The sequence below is a fragment of the Rattus norvegicus genome, chromosome 19, assembly GCF_021556685.1.
Source record: "Rattus norvegicus strain SHRSP/BbbUtx chromosome 19, alternate assembly SHRSP_T2T, whole genome shotgun sequence".
Lineage (NCBI taxonomy): Eukaryota > Metazoa > Chordata > Mammalia > Rodentia > Muridae > Rattus > Rattus norvegicus.
The window spans coordinates 47,757,754-47,765,069 of NC_141552.1; the positions used below are offsets into that span (position 1 = coordinate 47,757,754).

A 7,316-nucleotide genomic window follows, 5' to 3' on the forward strand; every position below is an offset into this window, starting at 1 on the left:
AGATTCCTGTCAGCAAACACTTCTTGGCATCAGCAATAGTGACTGGGTTTGGTGGCTGCATATGGGATGGATCCCCTGGTGGAGCAGTCTCTGGATGGCCTCTCCTTCAGTCTCTGCTTTACTCATTGCCCTGTATTACCGCCCCCCCCAATGAGGATTTTGTTCCCCTTTTAAGAACTGATGCATCCACATTTTGGTCTTCCTTCTCGTTGAGCTTCATATGGTCTGTGAGTGGGTATTCTAAGCTTTGGGGCTAATATCCACTTATCAGTGAGTTCATAATCATGTGTGTACTTTTGTGATTGGGTGACCTCACTCAGGATGATATTTTCTAGTTCCATCCACTTGCCTAAGAATTTCATGAAGTTGTGGTTTTTTCTGTATACATTTCTCTGTTAAAGGACATCTGGATTCTGCACAGCTCCTGGCTTTTATAAGGCTGCTATGAACAGAGTGGAGCATGTAACCTTGTTATATGTTAGAGCATATTTGGTATATGCCCAGGAGTAGTACAGCTAGGTCCTAAGGTAGCACTATGTCAAATTTTCTGAGCAACCACCAGACTGATTTCCAGAGTGGTTATACCAGCTTGTAATCCCACCAACAATGGAGGAGTGTTCCTATTTCTCCACATTCTTGCCACCATCTGCTGTCACCTGAGTTTTTGACCTTAGCCATTATGACTGGTGTGAGGTGTAATATCAGGATTGTTTTGATTTGCATTTCCCTGATGATTAAGAATGTTGAACATTTCTTTAGGTGCCTCTCAGCCATTCAAGTTTCCTCAGATGAGAATTCTTTGTATAGCTCTGTACCTCATTTTTAATGGGATTATTTGAATCTCTGGAGTCTAACTCGAGGTTTTTTTGTGTATTAGATATTAGCCCTCTATTGGATATAGGATTGGTAAAGATCTATTCTCAATCTGTTGGCTGCCATTTTGTCCTATTAACAGTGTCCTTTGCCTTACAGAAACTTTGTCCATTCTTGATCTTAGAGCATAAGCCATTGATGTCCTGTTCAGAAAAATTTCCCCTGTGACTATGTGTGCAAGACTCTTCACCACATTTTTTATTACTTTCAGTGTGTTTGCTTTTATGTAGAGGTCTTTGAACAACTTGGACATAAGCTTTGTACAAGGAGATAAGAATAGATTGGTTTACATTCTTCTACATGCTGACCACCAGTCGAAACAGCACCATTTGTTGAAAATGTGATTTTTTTCCATTGGATGGCTTTAGCTCTTTTGTCAAAGATAAGTGATCATAGTGTGTGGATTCATTTCTGGGTGTGGGTTCATTACAGGGACTTCCATGTGCCTGTCTCTGTACCAATACCATGCAGGTTTTTTGTTTTGTTTTTTGTTTTAATCACGATTGCTCTGTAATACACTTGAGGTCAGGGATGGTAATTCTCCCAGAAGTTCTTTGATTGTTGAGAATAGTTTTTGCTGTCCTGGGTTTTTTGTTATTTCAAATGAATCTTCAAATTGCTCTTTCTAACTCTATGAAGAATTAAGTTGGAATTTTGATGGGGATTGCACTTGAATATGTAGATTGCTTTTGGCAAGATGGTTGTTTTTACTACATTAATCCGACTAATCAATGAGCATGGGAGATCTTTCCATCTTCAGAGATCTTCTTCAATTTCTCTCTTCAGAGACTTGAAGTTCTTGTAATACAGATCTTTGACTTGCTTTGTTAGAGTGACACCAAGGTATTTTATATTATTTGTGACTACTGTGAAGGGTATCATTTCCCTAATTTCTTCTCAGCCTACTTATCCTTTGAGTAGAGGAAGACTACTGATTTGTTCGAGTTAACTTTATATCCAGCCACTTTGCTGAAGTTGTTTATCAGTTGTAGGACTTCTCTGGTGAAATTTTGGGGGTCACTTGAGTATACAATGATATCATCTGCAAATAGTGATATTTTGACTTCTTCTCTTTCAGTTTGTATACCTTTCATCATTTTTGTTGTCTAATTTCTCTGGCTAGTACCATATGGAATAGGTAGGAAGAAAGTGGGCAGCCTTGTCTAGTCTCTGATTTTAATGGAATTGCTTCAAGTTTCTCTCCATTTAGTTTGATGTTGGCTGCTGGTTTGCTGTATATTGTTCTTACTATGTTTAGGCCTTGAATTGCTGATCTTTCCAAGACTTTTATCATGAAGAGGTGTTGAATTTCATCAGATGCATTCTCAGCATGTAATGAAATGATCGTGTGCCTTTCTTTCTTTGAGTTTGTTTGTATAATGGATTACATTGATGGATTTCTGTATATTGAGCCATCCCTGCATCCCTGGGATAAAACCTACTTGATCATGGTGAATGATCATTTTGATGTGTTCTTGAATTCAGATTACAAGGATCTTATTGAGTATTTTTGCATTGATATTTATAAGGAAAACTGGTCTGAAGTTTCTTTGTTGGGTCTTGGTGTGGGTAAGGTATAAATGCAATTGTGACCTCATAAAAAGAATTGAGTTGTGTTCCTTCTGTTTCTATCTTGTGGAATAGTTTAAAGAGTATTGGTATTAGGTCTTCCTTGAAGGTCTCATAGACTAAACCCATTTGGTTCTGGACTTTTTTGTTTGGGAGACTGGTAATGACTGCTTCTATTTCTTTAGGGGTTATAGGACTGTTTGCATTGTTTATCTGATACTGATTTAAATTTGATATCTGGTATCTGTCTAGAAAATTGTTCATTTCATCAAGATTTTCCAGTTTTGTTGAGTATAGGTTTTTGTAGTAGGATTTCAATTATTTCAATTTCCTCAGTTTCTGTTGTTATGTCTCCTTTTACATTTCTGATTTTGTTAATTTGGATACCATCTCTATGCCTTCTGCTTAGTCTGGCTAACGGTTTATCTATTTTGTTGATTTTCTCAAAGAACCAGTTCCTGGTTTTGTTGATTCTTTGTATAGTTCTTTGGTTTCTTCTTGATTTCAGTTCTGAGTTTGATTATTTCCTGCCATCTACTTCTCTTCGATATACTGGCTTCTTTTTGTTCTAGAGCTTTTAGGTGTACTATCAAGCTGTTTGTGTATGCTCTCTCCAGGTTCTTTTTGGAAGCACTCAGAGCTATGAGTTTTCCTTTTATGACTGCTTTCATTGTATCCCATAAGTTTGGGTATATTGTGCCTTCATTTTCATTAAATTCTAAAAAGTCTTTCATTCCTTTCTTTATTTCTTCCTTGACCAAATTATTACAGAGTAGAGTTTTGTTCAGCTTCAATGTATATGTAGGCTTTCTGTTATTTTTGTTGTTATTAAAGACCAGTCTTAGTCCATGGTGATCTGATAGGATGCATGATATTATGTCAATCTTCTTGTATCTGTTGAGGCCTGCTTTGTGACCAGTTATATGGTCAGTTTTGGATAAGGTACCATGAAGTGCTGAGAAGAAGGTATATTCTTTTGTTTTAGGATGAAATATTCTATAGATATCTATTAAATCAATTTGGTTCATAACTTCTCTTACTCTGTATCTCTGTTTAGTTTCTGTTTCCATGATCTGTCCATTGATGAAAGTAGGGTGTTGAAGTCTCCCACTATTATTGTGTGTGCTGCAATGTATGCTTTGAGCTTTAATAAAGTTTCTTTTATGAATGTTGGTGCCTTTGCTTTGGGAGCATAGATGTTCAGAATTGAGAGAACATCTTGCTAGATTTTTTTCCTTTGACACGTATGAAGGTATCCTTCCTTATGTTTTTTGATAACATTTGGTTGAAAGTCAATTTTATTTGATATTACAATGGCTACTCCAACATGTTTCTTGAGACCTTTTCTTTGGAATTTTTTTCTGCCTTTTACTCTGAGGTAGTATGTGTCTTTGTCGCTGAGGTATGTTTCCTGTATGCATCAAAATGCTGGGTCCTGTTTATGTATCCAGTCTGTTAGTCTATGTCTTTTTATTGGAGAATTGAGTCCATTGATGTTGAGAGATATTAAGGAATAGTGATTGTTGTTTCCTGTTACTTTATTGTTAGAGTTAGAATTATGTTGGTGTGGCTATCTTCCTTTGGTTTTTTTGAAAGATGATGAATTTCTTGCTTTTTCTAGGGTGTAATTTCCCTCCTTGTGTTAGACTTTTCCATCTTCTAATATCCTTTGTAGGGATGGATTTGTGGAAAAATATTGTGTAAATTTGGTTTTGTCATGAAATATCTTAGTTTCTCCATATATGGTAATTAAGAGTTTTGCTGGATATAGTAGCAGGGGCTGGCATTTGTGTTCTCTTGGGGTCTTTATGATATCTGTCCAGGATATTCTAGCTTTCATAGTCTCTTTTGGGAAGTCTGGTGTATTGCCTTATCTGGCCTCAGTGAGAGAGGATGTTCCTAGCCTTGCAGAGACTTGATTGCTATGGTGATGAATACCCAGGGAGAACCTCTCAGAAGAGAAAGGGATAGAAATGGAGAGAAGGGTTGTGGTAAGGGGTGACCAGTAGGTGGGCAGTGAGCAAGATGTAAGTTGAATAAGTAAATACATAAATACATTTTTTAAAATGAATGGAAAAATAAAACCCTATTTGAGTATTGCCAAAAAAATCATATTGTTGGTTTCTACTCTTATTCCATATTGCTCTTAAGAAATAAATAACATAATTTTCATTTTTCAAAAAAAATAAATTTAACTATATTTTATTATCCTTGAGATATCAGGTAATCTGCTACTGATTGCTCACTTTTCATGCATATTAGACTCCAGTCCTAATTCCACTTAAGTATTTTAAATTATTCACACATAATTATAACTAACTCAGTGATAAAATTCATTTCTTGTATAGCTAAGACTACTAATAAGGCCTTTGTGTATTTTACTTTGTCAGAAGAAACTCTTATATATTATATCTATAATTCTGTCACTAGTAAGTGCTTACCTTTTAGTTCTCCATTAAAGTCCAGACACTTTTCTTTTCTTTTTTCTGTTCTTCTTCAAATATTAACACTAGTTTCCAAAGTGTACAGTTGCTAAAGGAAACTGAATACTTGAGCACCATTTTGAGAGCTGCCATGTCAGGCAGGAAGTACGCATAGCACACCTTCACTAGAATTCAATAGAATTCATGGAATTAGTGGATTGTTCAGCAGTTGTCAGAGTCATATACTATTGCTCACAGACCTGTATTTATTTAACAAGAACATTGGGTTATCATATTTACTTCCACTTCAAGTGCAAATGCAAGAAACTGAACTTTTGAAAAATGGATTTGCCAGTTCTTAAAAAAACTAAATGGGTTAGTCATAGCTAGTTTTATAACATTGACCAGAGTCAAACTTTTTTCCCATTAAATATAATATACAATTCAATGAAGTAAATAAATTAAAATAAACTGGAAAGATTTTAGCTAATTCATATTGTTTTCTCCATGTTTATTCTTGTATCTTTTGTTCACATATTTGTGTTCCCTAGGTTAAAGATAATGTCATTATCTAAATAAATTTCTCTGTGGGTACATATGGTAGTGAAAGGCTTATCAGTGAATATTTCTGCATTTAACTTTGGGCTAACGTTTACATATTTAAATGATGCTCTATGAATATGAGATAATCTGCCAAGTCCTTATTTACATTTTAGAGCTTTGGTTACAACATTCTTTTTCTTACTGATAGTTTTGACACATTGCCCACTTGTTATCTAGCACATTAACAAGTAATTATTTCTCCTTTTAGAAAGAATACACTTACAAACTTAATGGCTTTACCCCAACATATTTAGTTGTTTTCAGAACAATTGTGACATCAAAAACATTAGTGATGCAATCATGGTATAGTTCTCCCATCTTCCAGTATAGATTCCACGAGATGTAGTATGTAAGTGAAACTTATATGCGTTTTGCTAGACCACTGCACAGATCACAATGTATTTATAGGCGTTTCCCAATTTAACTAAATGTTTTAAAAATTGCTCCACTCTGTTTGTGATCCACTGGTTGATATTGTTTTGATTGTAGCTCTCACCTCCTAAGACTTCATCAACACACTTTTAAACTTTATTATGTGTTTCATCAGCACTGAAGATGACCTTGTCATAGGGCTGGCTTTGGCCACAGAAATTTTTAATACTTATCATATGCCAAGAAATATGTCTTGTGTCAGTATTCCAAGGAATGATACTGTACATGGCCTTCTAATTATGTTGTAGAGAAGGAGATAGATGTTGATAAAAACAATTATATAAATCAATGCAAAACTGCTACTATCACAAAGAAGTAAACTTAACATTGTTATAACAGGCAATTTTTATTTCATCAGGTATAGGCAGTCTGGAAGCTAGGGAAGCAATGAAGATTCTTTTCAACAGAATGGTAGTTTGTTAAAGACTATTATTGGGAAAGGACATGGAAAAATGAGGGCATTAAACAGGAGAAACTAGATTTCAGAAAGTATATGCTACCCTATACATTGGGTTAGGTACTTTCTCTTTATTTCAAGAGAACCACTGATGTTTCTAGTAGTAACATTCAGCATGATGGGTGTTTCATGTTGAACAGGCCTGTGGCTCTTGTGTAGGACTGGGTGCAAAATGAATTTAAAATTTTAGCTAGACTATATAAAAGACACAAATCCAGTTATTTTATTCACAAACCATAAGCTTGTATTGGGCAGGTTTGGAGCTATTTTAACCTATTTCCCAACTGTAAAGTCCATTGTTACTTGCTGTTTCTCCTGTACTGGTACTCATGAGATCCTTCTCCTCTCATGGCAGCCTCCTCCACCTCCATTTCCTTTCTTTCTCCTCTCCTTTTACCTTCAACCCCTTCATTCAATCCTTGAGCATCATTATCTCCATCCACTGCCTAATCACAGGCTCTAGCCACTTAAATTGGGAAGCAATGTTTACATAGCAAAGAGAGAGAGAAAGAAAGAAAGAAAGAAAGAAAGAAAGAAAGAAAAGGAAGGAAGAAAGAAATGAAGGAAGGAAGGAAGAAAGGAAGAAAGGAAGAAAGAAAGAAAGAAAGAAAGAAAGAAAGAAAGAAAGAAAGAAGGAAAGAAAGAAAGAAAGAAAGAAAGGAAGGAAGGAAGGAAGAAAGAGAGAAAACCAGTAGGAATTATGTCATTCTAGAAGACCAGTGCCTTTATAATAAGAAAATAAATTCTGTAAGTAAGACTCAGAAAACGCAATTCAATTCTCTGTGTTAACAAGAGTAGTTTAGAAATCAGAGCCTCAGGTCTGATCCTCATGGAAGCAGGGGTTGGGGGGGGTGTCAATGATATACAAAATAGCTAGCTTGACATGAAGAGGCAGTAGAAACTCTAGCTCTAGGTGAGATGTGTGCTTGGTTGTGTCCATATTCTGAAGGGTTTTCAAA

At 35.5% G+C, this 7,316-nt stretch overlaps 1 pseudogene; it reads right to left on the bottom strand.

The window, feature by feature from the left end:
* Positions 1-5,687: 5,687 nt before the first annotated feature.
* Positions 5,688-6,127, bottom strand: Dynlt1-ps2 (dynein light chain Tctex-type 1, pseudogene 2; annotated as a pseudogene).
* Between the last annotated feature and the right edge of the window lie 1,189 nt (positions 6,128-7,316).